Source organism: Centruroides vittatus, unplaced genomic scaffold (genome assembly GCF_030686945.1).
Source record: "Centruroides vittatus isolate TY-2023 unplaced genomic scaffold, ASM3068694v2 contig_474, whole genome shotgun sequence".
NCBI lineage: Eukaryota > Metazoa > Arthropoda > Arachnida > Scorpiones > Buthidae > Centruroides > Centruroides vittatus.
Window position 1 is genome coordinate 3,262,562 of NW_027122266.1, and position 27,264 is coordinate 3,289,825.

General features: G+C 31.7%; 2 protein-coding genes across 5 annotated transcripts in view; one reads left to right on the plus strand and one right to left on the minus strand.

The window, feature by feature from the left end:
* The window catches only part of LOC136977709 (xaa-Pro aminopeptidase 1-like), a 91,483-nt gene extending 84,698 nt beyond the window's left edge, over nucleotides 1-6,785 (minus strand). For 2 of the 3 annotated variants that reach the window (XM_067273254.1, XM_067273255.1), the window contains exon 1: nucleotides 6,650-6,785. The gene's annotated coding sequence lies outside the window, so the exon portion shown is untranslated. Of the gene's footprint in view, nucleotides 1-6,523; nucleotides 6,615-6,649 lie in introns of those variants that run through there. The other variant, XM_067273256.1, reaches the window with a different exon arrangement.
* Nucleotides 6,786-6,877: 92 nt separating this feature from the next.
* The window catches only part of LOC136977712 (protein CREBRF homolog), a 90,235-nt gene continuing 69,848 nt past the window's right edge, over nucleotides 6,878-27,264 (plus strand). For both annotated transcript variants that reach the window (XM_067273260.1, XM_067273261.1), the window contains exon 1: nucleotides 6,878-7,348. The gene's annotated coding sequence lies outside the window, so the exon portion shown is untranslated. The remainder of the gene's footprint in view (nucleotides 7,349-27,264) is intronic.

Consider the following 27,264-nt stretch of genomic DNA (forward strand, 5'->3'; position numbering starts at 1 on the left):
TAAACTTAAACTGGCAATACACATAATTTAACATAAAAATAACAAAATTAAATACCCTGATAATAAATTAAAACATGAAAACAATATATAAAATATGTAAATACAACATAATAAACTGAAAATTGCATTTACTGGATGTACACTGTCAACTTCAACATCTTAAACACGAATTAAATATACATTAAATCTTGAAGCTGTTACCGGCGTAAATCATGAGAAAACCTTTCTTCACAAACGTTTTCAAACTTTTTAAAATAGTTCTTCCTCAGGTAGAACCAATGGAATGCATCAAAAATAGAACATAAAGATTTAAAACAAAATCGAATGCTTCTTGATTGCATTCGATATTTACATAAAAAATTGTATACTGGATTAAATACAGTAAATAATGTCTTTTTTATAAGTTTTAATAAGACATTATTTTTGATTCAACTCAATATTTCATCATCTGCTACATATTACAAAATAATTATATAGAATATTACCAATCAAAACTGGATATACAGTAGAGCATTGATTATCCAACTCCCGATTAACCGACTTATCGGTTAACCGACCGCGTTCTAGTCGGCAAATTCAAATGTCCGCTAGTGATGTGGCACTACAATATTCGGTTATGTCTTGGCTACTTTAATATTATTTTTGTTAAATTTTTGCATGTTTTAGCTGGCAGCACTGGCTCGACCATGAAAGGGAGTCTAGTATTTAAACCAGACCTAATACACTATACTAATAATGTATTTTTTCATACTTTTCGATTATCCGACTTTTCAGTTATCCGACCAACCCCAGTCCCCAATTAAGTCGGTTAATTGATGCTCTACTGTATTTGAATTTAAACCACTGAGAAACCTAAACTCCAGCAATTTTATAATAAGTGCTAACATTTTTGCCTGTGTTGAACAGGCATCATCAGGCTAACTAATTACCCATCAGGTAATTAAACAACAGGGGACTGCCTGACACATTCCACACTATGGGGAAGAAGTCAGCATTGTGAAAATTAATAGGGGTGTTAATGTGAATGGCTTTACAGATTTCCACCTGCTTGAGAAAGGGTTGCCTGGAAGAGTTATGTAAGAGACATGCACTGTCAAAGTCCACATCAATGTCTGGGTCAATAGCCAAGGTGAAGATAGCCAATGCAGTGTGGCCAATCCTTTTGTGAAGGAAGCCTGATATTCCTTGAGGCAGGTGTTTAAAGGATCCAACTGCCACTTAGAATACATAAGTGTTGTAGCCTATGTATTCTAAGTGGCAGCTGGATCTATAATCGGTATCTGGAATAGTGTAGATGCCTGGTTGAATGTGCAATACTAAAGACTATCTGGACATTGTCCAGATAGTCTTTAGTATTGCAGAGGAGGGAGAAAATTGAGGGATTTCTATAGAAGGCTAAACGAAAGTTACTTTTCTTGGGTACCTCCTTGTATAGGGAGGACAGCTTCCTGTCGTAAGCAATGGTCCTATAATCTGTGTCCTGGGTGCAATTTTTTGGTGAGGTGGAAGTGGTGGGGTTATACAACCTAGTTCTTGAATTAAGTTTGGGATTTTATATTTTGTATAGACTGTATATTTTTAAAAGCTGTCATCCAGTTTAAAGAACCTTGTTAAATGCAATATTGGACTTGTGCATATTTCATGACATTCAAAACTTTTAAATTTTTGTTCTTTTTAAAAAAAACAAACATTCTATTAATTCTACTTGGTAAACCTGAGGACGGCCATTAAAAACTGAAAAAAACATTTGTTGTTTGATTAAATCTACTTCATGCTGGTTTGTCGGTAGTTATGTATGGTTGAAATTATTTTTATTGCTTTATACCAGTAGTTTTGTGGAGTTTGAAATTAAATATGATATTTATCTTTCAAAATTTTTATAATTAAAAAACTATAAAAGAAAAAGAATTATTAAAATTGTCATTCAAAAGCTGTTTTATTGATATATATACTATGGGGTTGTGCTGCATGCATAGTGCCAAAATTGCCACTTGGCAAATATTTTTTTTATTAAAGTAATGATAAAAACCTTAGCCCACTTATTTCGACATTCAGAGTGAAATTCAATCAAAGCACACTTCAGGAAAAACAGAAAAATGTCGAGCTCATGTACAATGGAAATCCTGTACACCAGACACCTAGCTATGTCATGACATCATGCAGCAAGTTCCAACAGGAAAGCAGGAACTGATGTTGAGAGCCAAAGGCACTTTTCATGCAATGATGCCAAGTGTTTAATTTTATCATCAACTGACAGAAAATTTGGGGAACTTTTGTGGTGATATTTTTTTTATTTTGACTTTTTCAGTAGACTAAAGAATAAAAATTTTGAGATCACAGAACTGTTTAAGTATTGTGATCAAATGTGTCACTTGGAATTACTCATTACAAAATTATTCAAAAATAATTCCTATTTCTAAGTGACAGCTTAACATGTTACTTTTGCTTTCCTGACTCCAAACTGATAAAGCTACCAGCATCTGCATTAATTAGTAAGTAAAACTGGAGGCAATAAATAATTTGAAGTGGCAAAAAAAAAAAATTTTTAAACTGGCAAAATAGTTGAAGATTTTTTAAAATATTTTCCAGACTGACTCCTGCTATATGTATACATATGTACAGGAAATGAAACTGGCAGTAATGTACAGTACACTGCTGACCATTAAATATGCTACACCAAGAAGGAAAGAAAATAGCAGAATCATATTTATTATACATATACAGTATAATGTATAATGAGAGGAATACATGATTAAATTGACAGTAATTTTGAGGTACAGAGCATGCAGAAATCAGTACCCAGAGCAACTGCTTCTGGCAGCAATAACAGCTGTAATCCGCTGGACATCAAGTCAAACAGAGTTTGGATAGCAGTTACAGGTATAGCAGTCCATGTAGCTTCAACTCTATGCCAACATTCATCTATCGTACTGACTGGTGAACGATGGCATGCCAGTTTCTCAGCAACTATTGACCAGATGTTCTCAATTGATGACAGATCTGGAGAATGTGCTGGCCAGGGCAACAGTCAATTACTCTCTGTATTCTGGAAAGTCAGGACAACATGGGCAACATGCAGTCATGCATTGTCTTGTTGAAATGTAGCAGGATGAAGGTCTTGAAGATAGGGCTAGCCTTAACACATCAGAAATGTAATGGCAGCTGTCCAAATTACTGGCTATGCAAACAAGAGGTGACTGAGATGTGTACCCAATGGCACCCCATACTATTACTCCAGGTTCTGGACCCACATGATGACGATGAATGAAAACTGGCAATGATTGTTCCCCTTGGTGCTTCTGCACATGGATATGGCAATCATGATGCTATATGCAGAACTAGGCTCCATCTGAAAAGACATGATGCCACTCCTGCATCCACATGGATATGGCAATCATTAAACACATCATTGTAGGCATGCCTGTCTCTGCTGTAGCATCAAGAAAAGCTGTAACAATAGTCACCATGTTGGTAATCCATGATGCAGCAGACATTGCACTGTCTGTGCAGACACTTATTGTTTTGAAAATGACACAAGTTCATGACTCAGGGTATGTGATGTGGCTGTATGATCCTGCAAGGTCAGGCAGACAAGATGCCTGTCCTCTTGGCATTAGTGACCAGGACCACTGAAATCCTGCATATCGTTCTGTATCGCCCTCCTCGACCCATCAATTCCATATTCTCACGACAGTCATGGGATTAGCTGCTTGCATTTGGAATGATAAACCACAGTCCCAGTAGATTACAATTCTACCACGATCAAACTGAATTTGGTGAACATTCCTCCTCCTTACATGAGGCATAACAACCTTTACACAAGCAACCAACTTGCAAATGCAGTTTCCATTTGAGAAACCAGCTTTAACAAACTTCCCTTTAATGCAGGATGTAGATGGCCTTATTCCTACCTTCTTTGCAAGCATGCATTGAAATGCTAATCATTTGCATATCCAAGCATGTTGTACCTTTCATGCAAATTTCACATATGTTATGTGTTACCTTCATGATATAGCAATTTTAGTGGCCAGCAATGTATTTCAACATGTGCAGGCATAATACATTGGTCTAAATTTTTACACTTTTTTTCCTCACTCTAAATATAAACTAATGCCTTGTTTTCACAATAATACTTAACGTATATTTTAATTTACAAGTGAATGTTTGAAAAAAACAGAAGTTCTGGTTATTTCTATGTAATGAACTAATTTTATTTAAATATAAACATTAAAATATTTCTTTACAAGACAATAATAATAAATAAAATATTAATTTTAGATTCTGTATTACTGTAATTGCATCACTTATTTCATCAGAAATGAACTAATCAATTAATATTAATTATATTAATTAAATTTTTTATTATTATCTGTAAAGAAAAACAGTTCAACACTATCATCTAATAAATAATTTCAATAATTTAATTAAATTATTGAATAATGTTGAAACACAAAATTTCTTGAATGTACTGTACTTATACTGTAATTATATAATTAAAAATCAACTGGTGCTAATTTCCTTTAAAATTCAAATTTAATACTTCATTTTTTAAAAATAAATATTTACTGTAGGTGGAGTAATCTTATATAATCCAAACTTCTGGCTTTATATTAGTAAATATCAAATGCATTTGAAAAGTAAAGATATTTTTGAAAAAGAAAATCTAAAACAAAATATTAAGCATTTTTTATAAATAATTAATGGAAAAAAACTTTCTTAAGATCTATCATTCTACTTTTAGGAATTTAAATAATTTTAGTAGGAAATCAGTAATAATTCTAATGCTTAGTTGTATACATTAACAATTAATATGTAAAATACAAATAATACTAAATCATTCAGTGAATGTATTAAATATATTATATATATATATAATGATAAAGAAATAAGGAAATGTAAATATATATATCATTTTATAGTAGTAAAGAAAAATATAATGTGCCAGTTAAAATATAGTTGGACTCAATCATATTCATTACATTAACATAATTATATTCTTGCTATTACAGTAACACTTTAGTCATGAAAATGAATTATTGATTTAAATTAATCTTTTGAATTAATTATTATTGAAAACTGTTATTTTCACTTAAGAATGTGAAGAAAACATCTATTCATATTTAGATAAAGATATAATAAAATAAATTAAAGATATTAAATGAAAAGATGTAATATAATATAATTTAATATCTTTTAAAATATTGATTTAAATTTCCAGTAGGGTTTTAATTCTGTAAACCAATTGCAGAAAACCTAATATTTTATGTAAGTAATAAAATATCTAGGCTAAATGTTTTATTACATATAGACTGGGTTTGACAATTAGCTACTTTTTACAGAATTTTATTTTATTTTTATTTTTTCATAAATTTTAAATATCTCATAAATGCATTAAAAAATAAACGATAAAAAAACATGCACTTTTTTTTTAACTTAAATACTATTTAATAAATTTAATCCGTCTGATAAATGTTGTTTAAAAATTATATCCTTCTTTGAAAGTAATTTAACACTTCATTTCATGTAACCAAATTCCAATCATTTTTATGAACGAAAAAATTTATCAGATTCCAAAAAAATATATTTGATTAACAATAACTATTTATCAAAATGAACTTATAAAAATAGGTCTACTTTCTAACAATATATCTCAAAAAATTCTCTGGATATATGATTAACTTATTTTAACAGACAGAGATTTGTTTAAATGTATTCATTCCGAGTAATTTACTTAAAAATAATACTTTCTAAAATAAAATTTGAAATTTGCACCAGCTTTATAACAAAAAAAAATATCAATTAATATATAGTTTATGTTTTTATCAAATGAAATAAATATACTTTTAATTTAAACTTTAAATTATTTAATCTTAATTTAATAATTTTCAAATTTTAAATATTTAAACAAGCAAAAATATATAGAAGCATTTATGATTTACTCATATTGTTAGTAGTATAGCCCACAAGCGAATTTTAATACTGTAAATACTATGAAGGCAATTTAAATCGTGCGAGTGTTGATCTGTACACAAGTTTCGAAAAGTTTTATATATATATTATTATTAAAAAGTGAAAATAAATCAAATATATTAAAATAAGTTGGTTAAAAAAGGCAAAATTGAAGAGTTTTTAGTAAAATTTGAATAAAAGCAAAAGATCGATTGCGACTTCCTTAAAAGCCCATATTCCACGTGTTCAAAGAGGCTTTTGAACTCAACAGTCAAAACAAGTTGAGAAATCTTTTAACAGTTGTTAGGCTTAAGTATAAAAAAGGAATAATATGCTAAATAAGTAACTAATAACTTCTTTAAATTAAAAACAATCGTAATTGATTAATTAATGGAGAAAATTAAAATTTATCATAAGAAAATGATAAAATAAGTAAAATTTTCTTCTCTGTGTAAAAATTTTCAATTATCTAAAATTACACCATTAGGCCTAACATAGGTCGTTAAGCCTAACGTCAATACAGCAGACGACATTGTCATCAAACCTATTTCCCGATTTTTACAAAATTATTTACGTCTTTTCCACCCCCGCAACGGTAACTTATCGTATTACTGCAGGTTCTATAATAGGTATAGCATATGTTTCGTTACTATATCCATGTTTTTTCTTAACAAACAACAGAACAAAAAGCGATTCGCACCTTTTCAATTATGCAAATCAGATCATAAGTTGTTGGAATAAAAGACTATTCATTCTTTTGTTGCAAATTTCCGTCACTAGATGTCATGACTTATATACTGTCAATATTGACCACTAGATGGCACTTTGCGGTAGTCATTGAAGGTGACCTCACGTGTTCACGTGCTGCATCCAAAACACATGACGAAATCTCCTTTGACGTCACACTACGGTGTTATTATATGCGGTTTTGCTAAAAACATTCGACTGATGAAATAAATAAATATTGACACGCATATTTAGTGATATTATCCTATATATAAGTTATTATACTTCTAATTTTTGTAAAGAGTTTTATTCTGGTTTGCTTAATTTATAACAGAATAACCTTTTAACCTTTGATAAGAATTAAAAAATGGTTAAATTCTCCCAATACCGAAACCTGCAGAGGTGGAGCTTATTGTGAAATTTGCTTTACCATTGGTGAATTTGAGTTGACTGATGTCAGATCATGTGATTGTGACGGACGGATCGTGGTTAAGACCAAAACAAACGGGAACAAAAATACCAACTTAAAAGTGTGTGTTTGTTACTTATCTTTTACGTTATTCTTCAAACAAAGAGAAAGGCTTAAAACTGTATCATGATCATACAAGACTGTGGTTAGAGATATAAGTGGCTTCATTACATTTGAATTAGTTGTTTACAAGAAGTTAAATAAGTGAGTACTATTGTAATAGGCCTAAATTACGTACTGTCATTTACGTTCGCGTTATTCCTAATTTTTTCTTTTCAATATAAATTTTTTTATTGATAAACAGGCAAAGTTTTTTTTTGTTTTAAAATAAAAGTTTTGTCTGATTATTATAATAAACAAAATATGTATTCAATGATCAAAACAAAATGTTAATTATAAAGATTAGAACTTTATAAATCAGGAAAAATATTTTTATTTTTCCCATTTTTAAAGACACTGAACAGTATTTTCAATTTAAAAATTATTTGTAAATTTAAATTATAAATATTGATTAATAATGGCTGATTTCAAATAAAATGTCAACAATAAAGTATTGTAAGTTTTTAATTCCTAAAGTTTTATCATCAGCAGATTTTTATTTATATCTAAATACAAATGTATATGTTTATGTTTACTTGCTTATATGTTTCTTCTGTTTATGATGCAAGTATATCAAAACAAATTCCAAGAAGTATTTTAAACTGAATCTTCACTAAATATGTTTAAATATCAAGAAAGTGATTTCTTTTCAATTTAACTCTGTTTATAATAAATATTAACAAAGAGAACAAAGAATTGTCTGTTTAACTTCTTTTTTTTAAAGTTTTAATTATTCTTTATTCCGTATTTATGATAGAATACTTTTACCATTTAGTTTACTTAAGTTTTTGATGAAAGTAATGATTGAATAATATTTGAAACTTTTAATGCAATGTTTAACAGATGATAAATTATAAATAAGTTTTTGAATATATGACATTGTTTTTTTATTCTAATTATTATCTAATTATTAAAAATAATGTTTTTGTATGGATATTGGAGTCTGATTTAATTATTAATGTATAAAAGTATTTTTAATAATGATTTTATGAGTAATTTTTATAAATTACACTTTAATTATGTATTTTTATTGATTATATTTCTTTAATTGACCATTTGCCTATTATTATATAGTGTTTAAAAATGATAAAAGTGTAAACATAAATGCTGGATAAGCTTTAGCATGATCATAAATTTTATATTTGTGATGAAGATTAAAATCTAATAAATATTTATAATTAAAAGATAGAATTATATGATAACTATTTACACTGATGAATCCATTTGAATTGACTTTAAATGATTTTTTTAATTTTAACTCAAGAATTTTTCAAATAAATTTAAATTTAGGTTTTATAAATTTATAGTCTTGTTTTTATTAATTTTTAAAAATATATTATATTTTAACTTTCAAATTGTTTAATTAAAAATATTTAAGCATAAATCAGAATAATTTTAATATTAGTAATATTTTAAATTTTTGTAGATGTAAAGATATATATATGTAAATGTATAAATAAAACTATTATATTCAATATATTCTAATAATAGATAATTTTAATTTTTTTTTTTTAATAGTCAACCTTTTTCTTTTTTTATGTGGAAAGTCATCTCATTAAAAAGACAAACATGTTGATCATTAAAATTATTATTTTTGTTTTTATATAAATGTTGGATTATCTAAGAATTTTTTCTTATACTTATTTGATAATTAATAAATAATTACATATAAGACAAAAATAGGATATTCATATAATAAGTTAATAAGAATTTGATTTCTATATTCATTAGATAATTATTGAAAAATTGAAGTTGTCCCTTTTCTAGATATGTAATAAGACAGAAAAAAACAGTTCCATAAAAATTTTTCTGCAATTGTTTAAATGTTAACTTAGAGTAAGTCTATATCTTCAAAAGTAATTTAAATTAGAAGTACTATACTTTCTTAATTTATGTCATCAATTTCAACAGGGTAATCATTTAGAGCAGTGGTTCTCAAAGCAGGCACTACTTCCCCTTGGGGTGGTGAGTAAATGTATGGGGGTGAAAAGATGCAAGAAGGCAGGGGGCTCTGGAGTCAGGTTCCTGACTGAATAGCAACCATAGGCAACGGTTGGGGTCACTGACAACCTTTCCTATTTCTCCATTAAAATGGCTAAGAAGAAACATTGTGTTTAATGGTTTTCAGATATGGAGAACAACATACAGTAAGGACACAAAGTGTTAGATTCATAGAAAAGTTTTTCTAAGAATATTTCCAAGCCTTTCTCACACAAGGGAAAACTGGTTAGAAGCATTGTTTATGGAACCATGGGAGCAGTGGCTTGAAAAGTTTGGGAATTACTAATTTAGGGTTATAGTACTGATTTGCTCTGAACTATTAAATGGAAATGTCAACATGATATATGAAGAATTATTTATTACTACCTACTAATTTAGAAAGACTATTGATGCTGTTTCTAAATTAATAAAATAATAAATTTAAATCAATCGGGATATATCACTATAAACTTTAAAATGATTTTGCATTGATGACTTTAAATATTTAATTATTTATCAGTTTAATAAAGAAATTTTCAATTATGATAAGTGTAATTAATGATGTTTATTCTAGCAACATACATTAGAAGTTGATTTTGATACATATGCCATTTACTTTTTCTCAAAAAGCATCAAATAAATTTTAATTTTTCTATGGAAGATCTGCAGTCAGTTTCTGCCAAATTTAGTATTGTAACTAATAATGTTGCTTTGGTGTCATCATCTGAAGTTTATATTTTTTGAGGATCAAAACACTTCAGTCTGAATTATATATTAATATCAATTTTGGAATGAATACATTTTTGTTCATTTTACTTCTTGATTGATGAAAAGATCATGACTATAATAAAATTATAGTTTTTGTTTTCAATAATCCAACAATATATTTTATTTCAGATCAATATTGCTTGAGTTTGCCAATAATATATTTTTTGATTTATTTTTTATTTGATGTTTTGTAATACAGTATATATTTTTAAATGAATGGGTTGTAAATACCAAAGTTTTATTCATAGATAAGATAAACAGGCTAGATTGCTGTTTATTCTTACTTCTTTGTAGATATCTAATTAATATAAATTTTACAGTATTTAGTAATAGATCACTATTTACAAGTAATTTAAACTTACTTTCAAATTACTCAAAGAAATGACAGTTTTAAGAATTATATTAACTTTGATTATTCAATATTTTTTGTCAAATTTTAATATCTTAAATCATTTTGTTTTTATACACATATAATGTGTACTTATTATTATATAAATGAATGATTCTATAATAATTTTTTTGATAAAATGAATTGCACATTACATAACTCAAAATATAACAAAAAATGATAACTGTAGGCTATATTCATATATCAGTAAACAGTTTATTACAGAAAACAATATAGCAACTGAAAAAATTTAATTTTTTTTTTATTTTATTACCTAATCTGTTACATAGAAACTATGTTTCCTTAACAAAAGGAGATTTTAACCCACATTCTAGGGCATATGTATCCAGCAGATACATGACATTTTTTAAAATTGAATTTCTCAAAAATAAATAATAGTTGAACTGCGGGCTTTGTAGCATTCCTCAACCGATATGTTCTGAAGTGATTCCTACAGTGATTTTCAAGTTTATGATCCTTTTTCAGAGAAATTTCACAAAAAACAATACCTTACTACCACCTGCAATAAATTCTCTCACAGGATGAAAGCTCTGTACTCTTGATTGTTGCACATAACAATTGCAATTCAGTAAAATAACAATATAGAATATGTAAACTTTACCATAATGCTACACATTCTATCTTTTTCTCTTGGTTTCAATGACTGGACCAATCTCAGTTTGACCAGTCGATCTCAGTTTGTCGGTACGACAATATTCACGCCAAAGACCGTATAAACGTTGCGAAAAGTTCACTGAGTTCAGCGTTATATCCACGTTTGCTTGTCGCAAGTACTTTCGACGAACCTTACTGTCATCGTCTTCAGGCGAGTTCGTAAATTTGCCGAAAAACTTTAAAAAGAAACAAAACCGATGCAGTTGCTTTAAAGTTGTTCCAGTTCTGCATCGGTTTTGTTTCTTTTTAAAGTTTTTCGGCAAATTTACGAACTCGCCTGAAGACAACGACAGTAAGGTTTGTTGAAAGTACTTGCGACAAGCAAACGTGGATATAACGCTGAACTCAGTGAACTTTTCGCAACGTTTATTCAATCTCAGTTTATCTCAAATAAGTCATTGCAGCAGCTATTTTTGACAAAATGATTTTCTTGCTTTGGTGTTATCACCCTGCTTTCTAGCAATCAGAGCATAATAAGAAATTTAATACTTTCAATTTTGTAACAGTTAAAATTTATGTTTATTACAGAGCAATACTATTTAGTAATTGTGACCCAAACATTTATTTGGTAATTTTATCAATATTTTTTAAATTATTAAAAATAAAATTACAGAATTCATTACTGGCAATACTAGTTGTTAAATCTAAAAGAAAACATTCCCCTGAGTGTAAGAAAACAATTTGTTAGTCATTTGACCCACTACTGACAGATAAGAGAGTTTTTGAAAACAAAGTAATAAAATGATTAGCAGTTTGTTGTCCCTCACAGTGACTATGGTAAAGTTGAAAGATAATACAATCCAGTGAAATTTAAGAAATCTGATGTCAGTAAGTGAAAATTGAAATGATTTATAGTGAGTTGAAATTTGATTGATAAGTTTAGTTTTTTGCATTTACAGATCAAATTACAGAAAATAAAAATCTTATTTTTTCAAACCCACAAGTATTTTATACTATTAGATAGTAGAGAAAGTGTAGAAATCAAAGATATAATCATAGTCAAGTGCACATATCTGTAAAAATATAAAAATTGCATTAATTTCATTATGTATCCCATGGATACACATGTGCCAAGTGATGTCACAATACTCTATGCACCCAAAGGGCTGTTAAATAAGTAAACAAAGACTGATTTTTGTAAACAAAGACTTATTATTTAAGAATTCACAAAACAATTTCACTAATGAAAACAGAATAATAATTTCTTTTATAAAAAGATTTGCATAGTTTTCTATCTCAATAAATTACTATAAATACTGTAGTTTAAAGAAATATGTGATACGATCCAAAAGTTCGGGGACTGCAGTAATCTATGACAACAAAAGCATGTATTTGAAGTTACAGCATATGAAATGGATTCTACCAAACCACCTCTACGTGTTCAGGTGAATTTCACCCATGTCATGTGATTAAACCGCAAGCGCTGCTGTTTTTTTCTGGATATAGTTACCTTTGTTCTGCGACATAATAAAAGTGGAGTTTCAAGAACAACCTCCAACATTTCGACTTCGCCATGGTAGAATCACCATACACCTTTCTTAGCAATTTTAGTCTCCATAGGTGTTTTACCTAAATGCTGACAAAATTTAATGTTGGAAGTTGTTCTTGAAACTCCACTTTTATTACGTCACAGAACAAAGGTAACTATATCCAGAAAAAAACAGCAGCGCTTGCGGTTTAATCACATGACATGGGTGAAATTAACCTGAACACGTAGAGGTGGTTTGGTAGGATCCATTTCATGCACTGTAACTTCAATACATGCTTTTGTTGTCATAGACTACTGCAGTCCCCAAACTTTTGGATCGTACCACGTATTTTTGATTAAAGATGTTCATCACTTATATTGCATCTAGTCACAGAGTTCTCAAGAAATGCTTCATTGGAGGAAATATTAAATGCAATATGCTAAATTTGTTTTAAACAGTTGAGTTTATATTGCTATAAACTTTATAAAACAAAAAACTATTTAAATATAACTAATATAACAAAAGAGCTTGAATGAAATAAAGCATTTTATAGAACTACTGGTAACTAGTTGCTGTAGAAACAATTATAAATAAATCTTATGAACTTTTTGCCATTTAGAGGTTCAATATTTTTTTATAATTTACTTTTAATTTTAGGAAAATAAACATAATTTATTATGATCAATTTATTTTATTAATATTTTTGCTTAGATTACAATGTTTTTAACTTTGTCATAATTTTAGATATTAAAGTGAATAAAGTGAAATTCAAATAAAATAATTAAATAATACTGTGTTTTGACAGTGTTATTTCCTGTTTTTTTTTTTTTTTTTTAATTATTGGTCTATGTCATCATTGTGTAAGTAAAATTTATAACAGAAGAATAAAGAAAACTCAATAAATGATTATATATGTTTTATAAAGTTTATAGTGGACTGGAACATAATGTTCAGATCACTGAGGAATCTGAAGGTACAGAGTAGTTGGTTGAGGAGAGAGAAAGAGAATAAATGATTGCAGTCTGTGTAATCATATACATAATACACTCATTGACATAAAAATTAATATTAAGAATCGAATGAAATTGTGTGTGTGTGTGTAATGGTGATATAAGCAAATGATTACAAAATGAAAGCAAAAGGATCATTTATTGCAGGAAAACTACAAATGAAATTGCAGGTTCTAGTATCTTGGGCCACCTCTAGCATGAATACATAATGTGATATGGGTGAGTGTGGAGGCATACAGATGCCATATGGTGTCCTGTGGCATTTCAGTCCACAGTTACTGTAAGTGGTTCTCTAGTTTGGTCAAACTCCTAGGCTGTCTAACTTTGCATTCCAGGTGATCCCAGACATGTTTGATCATTGACAAATTAGGACTGGGCAGACCGGAGAAGAGGCAATGTGGCAGAGGCAGTCTTGTGACACTAGCTATGTGTGGTCAAGCATTATCCTGTTGGAAAATGGTTCTTGGGCACAATGCCATGAGAGGCAACACATGTGGCTGCAGGATATTACTAACATACTTCTAGGTTCTCATGGTCTCTTGGATCACTCCTAGAGGTGACTAGATGTCGTATGTGATGGCACCCCAGACCACCACACCAGCTGTGAGGGCAGTGTATCACTCAAAAGTGTAGGCAAGATTTAGGTGTTCACCAATGGTGTCAGACACAAACATGGTTGTCATCATTGCCCAAACTGAATCTTGATTTGTTACTCCAGGACAACCTGGTTCCAATGCTGTCCAATCCTGTTGGGTGCAACACCACTCCAAACAGAAGCAGCAGTGGGTGGTGTCAATAGCAGCACACATAATAGTCGCTGCAATAGCAGATTTTCCTCATCCAGGCACCTTGAAATGGTACAGACAGATAGGTACAGGAGCATGTAATGACAATGCCACCTTTATCCAGATGGCAGACAAAAATACAATCAGCTGTGTGCATGCTTGTTGGAGGACCAGGCGGTCCTCTCGGCTAGTGGTCTTCCAAGGGCATCCTGAGCCTTGGCACTGTATATGTGACATTCTCTCATTCACTGATTCCAACACCTCCCCACAGAGTTGTCAGAATGGCCTAGATGGCAGGCTATTTGGCTTCTCTCAACCCAATGATCCTTTTCCTCTCAAACTCAGTTAGTTATTTATATGGTCTTTGATTGTGACATAAAAGCATCTCTAGCGATATGGTGTCCCTCTGCAACAGGTAAACTACAGACAGGTTGCCTTTGTGTGATTTTTTTTTTTTTTTTTTATTAAGGTCAAGGGGGATGCAGTTTAATGCCCTCTGCTGGCATTATGCAATGAGACATCATGCTATAACTCTAATAATTTCCATATATGCTTGAGATTTATCTGCATGCCAAGTTTTGCAGCAATACAACTCTTGTTTGGTGGGCTAATTTTTATGGCAATGAGTGTATTTTAATTGATATATTTTTAAAATATCTCTTAGTATTTTTATGTATGAAAACAATTTAATTAATATACTGTACATTTGTTTCAGTATCTGGAAGTTCTTTAAATCTGTTTGATAACTAAGATAATTAAATTCAAATAAATTTTGATATTTTGCTGAAGAAATGGTCAATAAAGCATTTTAAAGAAAACTGGACTTAATATCTGAACCTTGGCACCATGTATGTAACTAAACCATTAAGTCCAGTCCAAGTTGTTATATCAATTTTTATTCTGCCACTAATAATTTATACTATGCATTTAGATTTAAAGCAAACTATAAAAATGTTGTGTTTTTATAACTTTAAAAATTATTTCATCAGTTTTTCTTATTCTCTTATAAATTTTTTAGAGAAATAAGAATCCAAAGAATTTTTTTTTGTTTTAAATTGTGAAAAAAATTAAAATAGTTTTAATATGTTTATTTCATGTTATATATATATACAGGCTGTATCAGTACAGCAGTTATAAACTTTCAGGAGAGATAGAGTACACCTAGATGATGGGAAATCACATAGCAATGCATGGTCGGAAACACTTTTCTGGTGCGGTAGTGACGACACAAAACACAAGAAAGGAAGGACATGAACAGGGTGAGAAAACATGTTTATTATTCTTAGTACAACAAAAATGCTGGGATGTCTTTGGCTGGTGTATGCGATACATCAAGGCACTGGGTATGAAACACCTGTTAACAGTGCTGAGGAACTTGTTGCACACATCGTGGCAGCTGCTGGGGAAGTCCGGGACACACCGGTATTTTCGACAATGTTATATCTTCAATGTGTCAGAGATGTGAGGCCTGCATCACAGCTCAAGGTCGTAATTTCGAACACCTTCTTTGATTTTTGCTGTACTAAGAATAATAAACATTTTTTCTCACTCTGTTTGTGTCCTTCCTTTCTTGTGTTTTGTGTCGTCACTATCGTGCCAGGAAAACATTTCCAACCATGCATTGCTATGTGATTTTCCATCATCTAGATGTACTCTATCTCTCCTGAAAGTTTGTAACTGCTGTACTGATACACCCTGTATATATACACTTTATATATGTAAATATATTTATATTTGATATGTTATTTATATTTTATAGTACCAATGATACTAGTGTTAGAATAATAAAAAAAAATATATGTAAAAAAAAAGAAACATTTTAAAGTAATGCTTTTTATTCAGATAAATGTACTAAAAAGTAAAAAATAAATTTTCTTCAGTGTTTACAGTATTTTTGGTCATAGAATATTTCTAAACAGAAGCACCTGATGCTTTTATTTTTTCTGCTATTATTTTTAATTAAATTCTAAATAATTTGGCAATTATAAATTAACCAGATTATTTAGAATTTAATTAAAAATAATAGCAGTAAAGAAATCTGATTTAATTCCAGCAATTGTTTGTCACATTAATTAATGTTTTCATATATCGTACTGATTTACCTAATATTTATATATATATTAAATTTAGATTTTATATAATTAGATATGAAAATATATTTAAATTGATTCTATACATTTGGTTTAAATTATTTTTTAATGAAGAAATTTCACCCAGAATTTAAAAAAGAAACTATGAGTTTTTTTATGCATACATCATTAACTGACAATAATAATAACTATTAACTATTATTTAATACTTGCAAAATACTAATACAAAAATTGTTTTCAATGTTTTTCTTTTATGATAAGTTATATTATTATAGCTATGCTTATAAAAAAAAAATATTTGAACAACGTAAGAATTTCATGTCACATATTTATGATTTCTGTGTATGAATAAAATTATATTAGAATACACTGATAGATATGAGACATGACTTCTGGTATTAAAAACACAATCTTTAGCTACATCTTTATACAGGTAAGATAAAAATATTGGTGCAGGAAAGTTTTGAACAAAACATTCCATGAGAAAATGATAAGATATATTCTTCATAACTGATGTATTAATTACTTTTTTGTTGTTTTATATTCTTTTTAATTATATTCTGTTATTCTTAGTTATGACTATTATTTATTTTGTGATATGCAGCTTGGTTAAACTCAGATTGTGCAGTAGGTAAATAAATATAAAAATTCTAAATGAATTATTTTTGTTTAATCTTACATACATACATAGTATTTTTTCCTTATTTATTTTTTAATAATGATTTAAAAGTTTTTTATATTAATATTTTAGCGTGAATATAGTATTTTTATAAAATAAAATATTTTTCTAAAATAACCTAATTATGTAATCCTATATATACTGTATACTGTATACAATTATTTGCAAATATTTACTCTGTTTACTGTTCTAGTTTTTTTTGTAGTATTTTTAGAATTATTTGTTGAGTTTTTGTCAAAAGTTATCAGCATCTACTAAACTTACCCTGAAAATAACTGAATTTCAAGATATCTCTTATTAAACACTGTCTCTAATTATCATTTGAGCCTTTATAACAAATAAATCATATGTAATTAAAAGAAAACTCATAACATAGAAAAATGAAATAAAATATTTAGTGTAATTTTTTTTAAACTAATATATCTGATTTGTATTACAACATAATTCAATATAAAAGAAAGTAATGTTACAGGATTTTATGAGATTTCTGAATACTTACTCATGATAGTTCTTTTATTAATAATTTCTACATTATATTTTACAAATTTAGTTTATAATATTTTGATTATGTATTTTATTTGATGTAATTATATTGCAGTCTATATGAGAAATGTTGATTTTCTAAAGGATCAATTGAACCAAAATGCATATGATAATTATTTTCTACATCTTTAAAAAATTAATTTGTCTGGATGGAAACTAAATTTACCAAGTATATGTTAAATATTTAAATTTGTTTAACTAATTGAGTAATGTAATTAATATAACTCAAAGTACATTACTTAATAATTTTTCAATGTTAGTGCAATTAAACAATTATTTTCTAGTAATTGTTTAAATTGAACAAAATTATCCCATACAGATAATTTTGTTTTCCTGTAAAGCTAGATTTTGTGCATAACAAATTCAATGTTAAACAGAGAAACCAACACTATGTGATAGATATAACTTTATATTGTTATAAAATTGCTGTTATTGAATTTATGGATTTTACAATTATATTTATAGATTAATTTTATAATAATACACAATTTTATTCTAAGCAAAAATGATCTTGACTTGGCAAAATAAATTAAAAATTGTAAAAAAAATTATCAACATTTAAAAAAAAAATTTTATATTGAGACTTCAGCTAAACTATAACTGATAAAGACTTTAGAACTCTTGGTATATTGTATATAAAATATATAAAATTCATGAAAGCTACAAAATATTATTATTATAAATTACATGTTTAGTAAATCAAAGATCCTCAGTCAAAAATCTGACTAAAACACTTTTATTTGGAGCGAAATAAACAAATGTGTGTAAATCAAATTTAATCATATAAGTTTGGCTTTACACTATTCCTTTTTAGGAATTTAATTGGAGAATGAACATTTAAGTTAATACAAAATTAACTGAAAAAATTTTTTCAAACTAATCTTGTATGATGTCAAAAGTGAAAAAAAAATGGAGAATTATATTAGCAATTTTTCTTTCTATGAACAAGAAATGTAACACTTGATTTATATTTTGCATTTTGCTGCTAAAAGTGTTTTGGTCAAATTAATAAATTAAATAGTAAATGGCAAATCCAGAGATTTATTGCTGAAAGAGAATTTGAGAATGTACTTTTTTTGGGCTTCGGTTTTCAGATTGCAGACGTATATCCACTATCCATGTACAGTACATTATACACTGTACACATACAGACAGGCAGACCTCCATTCCCACTGTTGTTGATCTGTCTGTCTGTTCATTAATCTTGAGAACAGAGTTAGATGAAAATCAAGACCAGATATGGAGAGCTTAGGCCCTCATTAACTATATACAAACTTCTAGTCTAGACTGGTAGTAATGTGATTTTTAAAAATATGATTTTATAATACCAGGCTGCAATTTTTAATGTCACAACAGTATACATTTGAAGTTTTGTGTTTTCGGTTCCTTGCTTAAAACCAGACAAAGAATGATATCTAGTTGTAGTAAAGAGCATTATCTTTCCTAAGTTAACATGGTACTGAAACTAGAAATAAGGTTCTACCTTATCAGTAAGTTTAGTTCAGAAAACAGAACAATGAAGAAATTTAATCATTATATTGAACTTTGGGTAAAAGTTGTCTATCTGAAAGGCTATAAAAGATTTCATTTACTGAAGCATAGCAGATTGATCAATTCCAATCCTTTCTAAAGAAATTGTAATTGATTATTAACATTAAAATGAACTTAATAGGTTTTAATCCAAAAGAATTTTCTCTAGAAACTGTGGCTGAGAGTGTCTGAAATTGTAGACTAGGTTAAACACTAAATTTCAAGTCTTAAATGATTATATTAATTTCAAGTCTTAAATGATTATATTGTTTGTACTTTTACATTACATTAGAAGCACACTTTTCTTTGTATATTCAATTCTGTGTTGCTTCTGTAAAGACAATTAATCAAGATCTATCTCTGAAAATATAAAATTTATCAAATACTATTAATACTGTTTTTTAGATAGAATATTTTATGGACAAAATTGGAACTGGATTACCATAACTTTGATCAAATACTGTATTTTAATAAGCTATAAGCGACAGACTTCTTGAGTTGTCAGTTTTCAAAAATAAAGAAAACATTTGAGTATATTTTTTTTATTTTTCAATACTTTTAAATGAAAATATTTTAAAATGTTATCAGCATTGTTTAAATATTTATTTTTTATTAAAGTTAACTGATTTTATATTCAGTTTTGTTTATATTAAAAAAAAATCTGGTTTAACATTGCTTATTGAATCAAGACTCATCATTAACTTTTTGATAATCAAGATTATTATTTCTGGAAACATGTTAGAGATCTGTTTGTAGAAAATCATTTTCTGACCTATATTCATTATCATTCAAATTGTTTGTTTAAATACAAATAGCATTCTTAAGAACTCTTTATTTTTAGATTGTTCATTACTGTTCTAATCAGGAAGACAGAGAAAGGTCTTATCAATTCAAGAACAGCTGTTAGTTACTTGAATAGATTATTGGAGAATACTTACAGAAAAGTCTTGTCTTTGCCCAATTGGATGTATATAATAGTCAAATTTAGGATCTTTTATAATAAAAACAAAGGATGCTTTTATAAGTAAAGAATATAGTATTAATATTTAAGAATTTTAAACTAATTGTTAAGTCTCCCATCTTTCACTTACTAAAGAAAAAAAAAAAAAAAAAAAAAAAAAATGCAAGAAAGATTTTGATCAAGCAAGAATTTGTATCACCCCTTTTAAAACTTGTAGGAATGAACAAGGAAGGATGCAATATTATATTGGTAGTAGTAGTGCTAGCAACTATTGTGTTCGTTTTTTTTTGTTTTTGATTGTATATATTGTATATTATTAGACTTAATTTCGCGTCACTGTATCGGGTTATTATCGCGTTATTACTGTATCGAGTTATTATCGCGTTATTGTGTATCGGGTATTATTTTATCGCGTTTTCTTTGTAACGGGTTATTTTTTCTTTGTTTCGTCATTCTTTGACGACACGTGTCCCTTTTTGTTCCACCTTTGAGGGACGCGCGCAAAAGGGGCCTTTGGATTGGTTGCCGAAGGATCACGTGGGAGACGGCAACAGCGAACGGTATATATATAGAAGGTCCTGACGTAGAAGGGCACCTTTTTTCCGGATCTTTGGAGGCCGAATGCTGTCCGTTGGGGAAGACCTGTGTCAAGCACGTGAGCGAAGATCGGGAAGCCCCCGGAGAACAAAGGAGAAGTGTTTCAACAATCGAATTCCATCGGAGCCGTATGAAAGATTAATGAACTAAAGTGAATCAGCACAGACATAGGACAGTCCAAGGTACAATCTTGAACGATTATATATGTTTTTTTTTCTCCACGCGAGAAAATTGTCGGTACACTTGAGGCTGGAAGGGAATTTGTATGTACGCTTTCTTTGTTCACCAGTTGGTGTTAGTTACTAATAAACACGTTTTCTGTAAGCCGACTTATTCCTTTTTTTTTTGTAGACCGGTAGACCTCGGTCTAACCTCAGGGTCTTAACATTGGCGTCCGCGACAGGATAGTTGTTTGCATTGTGTGAAGTCGGCCGGTATTATATTCCCTTCCTCTCAAACCTTTCTAGTTCGGGTTAGTGCTACTATTTTTTTTTGTGTATTACTGGTTGTGGTGTTTTCCCTGGAGATGAACGGCGAAGTTAGTGGATCGGTAGCAGAAATATGCAATGTTCCCATTGTTACGGGGTTCATGGGAATGATACCATGTTTTTCAAATTTGCCGGGCGATACCCTAGACATCCATCGGTTCTTCCAGACTGTAGAAAATGTAGCGGCTTTAGCCGGATGGGAGGAAAGGGTCAAAGTGACCGTAGTCCAAGCGAGACTAAAAGGGGAACCGTTATCGGTATTTTTTGACTTGAAGGATCAGGGGGTGACGCTATATGACGAGATAAAGGAAGGTCTCGTAAAGTGTTTTGATCGTAAGGGGAAGGAGCAGGACCCGTTTGATCAACTTTTGAAGATGTCACAGAAAAGAGGGGAAAAGGCATGCGAGTATGGTATACGCATAAAATCCTTATTTTCTCGGGCCGTAGCGCGGAATCAAAATCTGTCTACCTTACGTGATAACACCATCAAGGACTGCTTCATGAAGGGCTTAAACCCCGACATTCGGAGATCTGTTATACAAGGTCGTCCTGAAACTTTGGACCAGGCTATCCGGAGGGCAGAAGAGGAGGAAAAGATCGAAACCGCGTGCGGAAGAGGGCCCGTTAGTGAAGTATACGCTAACTCTGACCAAAAGAATGCACCTTCCGAAAAGGAGGATGAGACGCATAATCGCATCGTAAAACTTGAGAATCAGGTACAAGTTTTAAGTGAGTCCATTGCCTCACTGGTTGAATGCATAAAGGAGAATGGGGGTTTTAGGAAACGGGAGAAAGGGGATAAAAGATGTTATTCGTGCGGCGAAAAGGGCCATTTTTCCCGACAGTGCGGTAAAAGGAAGGATTTAAACTAGATGAGGGTCATCCGGGAAGTCAGGCGGATGACCCGATCGTTAGGCTTAACCTGACAAGAGGGGTACGATTATCTGAGAAAGGGCTACCCTTAGTGGAAGGAGAGATTGGTGGCATAAGAATTAAGGGGCTGGTGGACACGGGGGCCGAGAGGACGGTGATTAGGAGCAAACTGACCGAATGCATGAGGTCGAAGAATAAAGGGTGGGTGACATCGGATGATTCGCGAATAAGCGGGATGTCAGGAACCCTAATCGAAAGCCATGAAGCCGTTATGATTGAATGCCTTTTCGACAACGGTAATAAAACCCGAATTAGAGCACCTAGTGTTAATTTTCCTGGATACGCACAGTACGATATAATAATAGGCATGGATGTTATCTGCTGTAATCCTGAAGTGTTAACCGAAGTTAAATCTGTGGTTATACCGAACCAACAAATTGTCCAAGGAAAATTTCTCATTAACATCAACAGTGAAATGGGTATTAGCAAAAACGGGTGGAAATTAGATCACCTTGATAACGACGTTAAGAAAAGGGTGCTTGAAGTTTTGAATAGGTATCCCGATTCCATTGCTAATGAATTATCCGAATTACCCGGTACAAATAATTACATGCATTCTGTGTCCCTAACCACAAATCAACCTGTTAATGTTAGGCAATACCGGATTCCTTTTTGTTATCTTCCTGGCCTCAAGAAACAAATCAGTGATTTAATGAAGGCGGGAATATGTGAGGAGAGTTCCTCCGATTGGAACTCGCCTATACATATTGTCCCCAAAAGTTCCGGCGAGATCCGCATCACCCTAGACCTGCGGAAGGTTAACGACATAACGAAATCTCAAACGTTCCCCATGGCCAGAATCGATGACATCCTGGCCCAACTTAACGGGAATAAATACTTCTCCGTGTTGGATTTAAAAGCTGGCTACTTTCAAATCCCTCTTGACCCCAAGGTGAGGCATGTGTTTGCGTTTACCACGCCTTGGGGTAAATACCAACTATGCAGAATGCCCCAGGGGGGAAAGAACAGCGGCAGATTTTTCCAATACGTGATGACCAAGATTCTGGCTAGGTTCATGGGGAACAGCTGTTTCGTCTTTCAGGACGATATAGTCTTGTTTTCGCGGAATTTGGGGGATCACCTTGAGCTGATAGACCGCGTGATTAGCACCTTAACAAACGAGGGATTAAAGTTGAACCCGGATAAGTGCCAACTACTGGCACACGAGGTTAAGTATTTGGGCCATATTATCAACAGTGAAGGGGTGAGACCTGACCCTAGTAACGTCGAATCTATTGAACGTCTCGACGCACCTAAGAATACGAAGGGTGTCCGCAGCTTTCTTGGCATGATGGGTTTTTTTAGGAATTTTGTCCCATCCTTTTCGGAAATTGCAGCCCCCCTCACCGAACTCACAAAAAAGGGGAGGAGGTTCTTGTGGGATGCAAAATGTCAACGGAGTTTCGAGAAACTAAAAGAGGCGATAATCAATCCTCCCACCCTCGTGCACCCTGACTTTAATAATCAATTTTTTTTGCATACCGACGCTTCCGAGACCGCAGCGGCGGCCGTGCTTGAGCAGCGTAAAGAGGGGGGGTTGGCCCCGATAGGGTATTTTAGTAGACGGTTCCAAGGGGCGGAAAGGAACTACTCAACAATCGAAAAGGAATGCCTTGCCATTATCTTAGCCCTGAGACATTTCAAATTCCTGATATTGGGTCAGAAGACGACGATCCTTTCTGACCACAAACCTTTAGTGTTCCTAAGTAATATTCAGAATGGGAGCAAACGGTTGACTCGCTGGGTTATGGAATTGATGGATTTCCATATTGAGATCGAGCATGTTAAGGGCATAGATAACAAGGTGGCGGATTTCTTATCTAGGAATATTGACGGGGTGAACCAATTCAACGTAGAGTTCGCCAAGACTGCGTGCGTAAGCCGTGATGAGATTCGTTCATCCCAGGATTGCGACGATACCTTTGGCCCCATCAAGAGGGACATAACGCGAGACCCCGATAATGATGTTTTGAAACGGCATCTGCCTCAATATGTCATGCTAGATGATTGTCTTTATCGAAAGAAATTTCTAAGGTCTCGTGACCAGTACGTAAACCAACTATGTGTAGGGAAGAGTCTCGCCGAAACGTTGGTCAGGGCGGTGCACGAGAATAAGTTATCTGGGCACTGGGGGGTGAAAAAAACTATCAGGAATATCGAAAAACACTATTATATCCAGAACCTGAGAACTAAGGTAGAGCAAGTCGTCAAAGTATGTGCTAAGTGCCAAAAACATAACGTGCATAAAGGCAAATCGCCCTTCCAAGAAAATGAGAAAGCTGAGTCACCCTTCCAGAAGTTGGCAATCGATATAATAGGGCCCATCCGCACGACAAGGAACGGGAACCGGTACATCCTCGTCATTATCGACATTTTCACCCGTTTTGTTGAGGCGCACCCCCTAAAAGATCAAACGGCTTGGTCTATTAGCAATACCATCTTTAATGAGGTGATCTGCAGGTATGGCGCACCTGAAGTTATTATCTCCGATAGGGGAACAAACTTTTTGTCCTCACTTTTCTCAGATTGTTGTAAGTGGTTGGGGATCCATCGTAACATTACAACTGCTTATCGGCCATGTTCTAATGGTATGTGTGAAAGGGTGAATAGATCATTAATCGAGATGATAGCTAAATCATCCGCCAGCGGGGGAGTGGAGTGGGATGAGATGGTTCCCTCAGCTTGTTTCACTTATAATAATTCCCATCACTCCGCTATTGGTGAATCGCCAGCTTTCCTCCTTTTTGGCCTCGACCCCCGCGTCCCGAATATTGATCATGTTTCCGAGCGTTGGACCACCGACGAGCGAAGGGCATACTTGGTAACCAAGCTTCGTTCGTTGAGGGATTGCGCGAACATGCGGGCGAGGAATCATAATCGTAAAGTAAGGGACTACCGAAATAAAGGTAGGACTTTAACAAAATTTTTAGAAGGGCAAAGAGTCTGGGTTAGGAAGATGGGCGTTAAGAAAGGAAAATTTTCCAGCAATTATAAAGGCCCGTTCCGGGTCACAAAAGTACTAAGCCCAACGACTTACCGTGTGGAGAGTTGCGACTCTAAAGATGTGGAGACCATCCACGTCGATCGTATGAAGCCCTGTTACGATCGGATAATTGTTAGCAAGAGGAAGGCAAAGAGAAAGAAAGACAAGAAAGTTGAATCGGAGAATGAGGAGGAATTGTTTGACGACAGATTAATGCAGAGACGCGGCGAGACGGTCACTACACAGAGTGACCAACACGAAGCGAACGAGGTGACTAACATCGAACCGCGTGTTAGGCCGTATAACCTGAGGGAGCGGGCAATTGACTTCCGTAGATTACACTACGGGAAGTAAGTTTCTTTTGGTGGGGAGATATGTAGTGCTCCGCCACTATTTGTTCGTTTTTTTTTTTGATTGTATATATTGTATATTATTAGACTTAAGTTCGCGTCACTGTATCGGGTTATTATCGCGTTATTACTGTATCGAGTTATTATCGCGTTATTGTGTATCGGGTATTATTTTATCGCGTTTTCTTTGTAACGGGTTATTTTTTCTTTGTTTCGTCATTCTTTGACGACACGTGTCCCTTTTTGTTCCACCTTTGAGGGACGCGCGCAAAAGGGGCCTTTGGATTGGTTGCCGAAGGATCACGTGGGAGACGGCAACAGCGAACGGTATATATATAGAAGGTCCTGACGTAGAAGGGCACCTTTTTTCCGGATCTTTGGAGGCCGAATGCTGTCCGTTGGGGAAGACCTGTGTCAAGCACGTGAGCGAAGATCGGGAAGCCCCCGGAGAACAAAGGAGAAGTGTTTCAACAATCGAATTCCATCGGAGCCGTATGAAAGATTAATGAACTAAAGTGAATCAGCACAGACATAGGACAGTCCAAGGTACAATCTTGAACGATTATATATGTTTTTTTTTCTCCACGCGAGAAAATTGTCGGTACACTTGAGGCTGGAAGGGAATTTGTATGTACGCTTTCTTTGTTCACCAGTTGGTGTTAGTTAAAAAAAAAAAAAAAAAAAAATGCAAGAAAGATTTTGATCAAGCAAGAATTTGTATCACCCCTTTTAAAACTTGTAGGAATGAACAAGGAAGGATGCAATATTATATTGGTAGTATAACAAGTTTGTTTGGTTAGTGCTTAGCAAACTATTGAAGTATAATGCAAGAAACTAATAGTATTTCTTTAAGTGATTTTGCTTTTTTGAAACCAAAAATTATTTGAGAGCATTTCTATCACTGGTAGAATCAATTTGCATATTGAAGAAATTGGTAATTGCAATTAATCAAAAATCTAATTGATTGATTAATTGTTAAAGACAGCATGTTAACTTTAACATCATTACATATTTACTACCAACTATAGATGTATCCTTTGAACAGAGAGAGCTTTTTGATTTTTTAGTAAAATTTCTTATACAATATTTAAAAAGTTTTTAATTGTGTTTAAAAATTATAAATACCAAATATTAATTAAAATTTAAATATTTTTCTTATTCTTAGGCCCTAGTTACAAAACTAAACTAATTTGACTTATTTCATTTGCTATATAATTAGGCTGACCATAAAATTTACAATTCAATCGGGGATATTCAGAATAAGTGAAAATGGGGTCTAAACCTGATTGAAAGTTGGTTATTTTTTAAAATTTATTTATTTACTGATCTATAAATTGGTGATATCTTGGCATGTTATAAAATTGATCTATTCAAAGATTGTGATTCTACAATCAAATATTAAAAACAGCCAAAACCAGAAACAGTCCTCTGAAATTAGATGTCTGGTCACCCTATAAACAGTAAAAGCTGGAACATGACAGGACTATTCTTTCTGTGTCTTGCAGGTTTTTGACTACAGACAGGATGTAGTCTTACCACTTTTCTATTGCTTGTACAAATGCCCTGAAAATGTTTGATTTTATAAGAGTGAGTGAAAAAATAATTTTTTTTACAATTTATATATGCTTATAATCTGTTAGAGATGTCTTCATATATTGTAAAAATTTCACAATATATATACAATATAATTTAAATACGTGGCAAAGTTCAATTTTTAGTAAAACTACCTAACATCAATGGAGTAGAACAGTTCTTAATGCAATGTGTCTCAGACATAAAAACAGAAGTATAA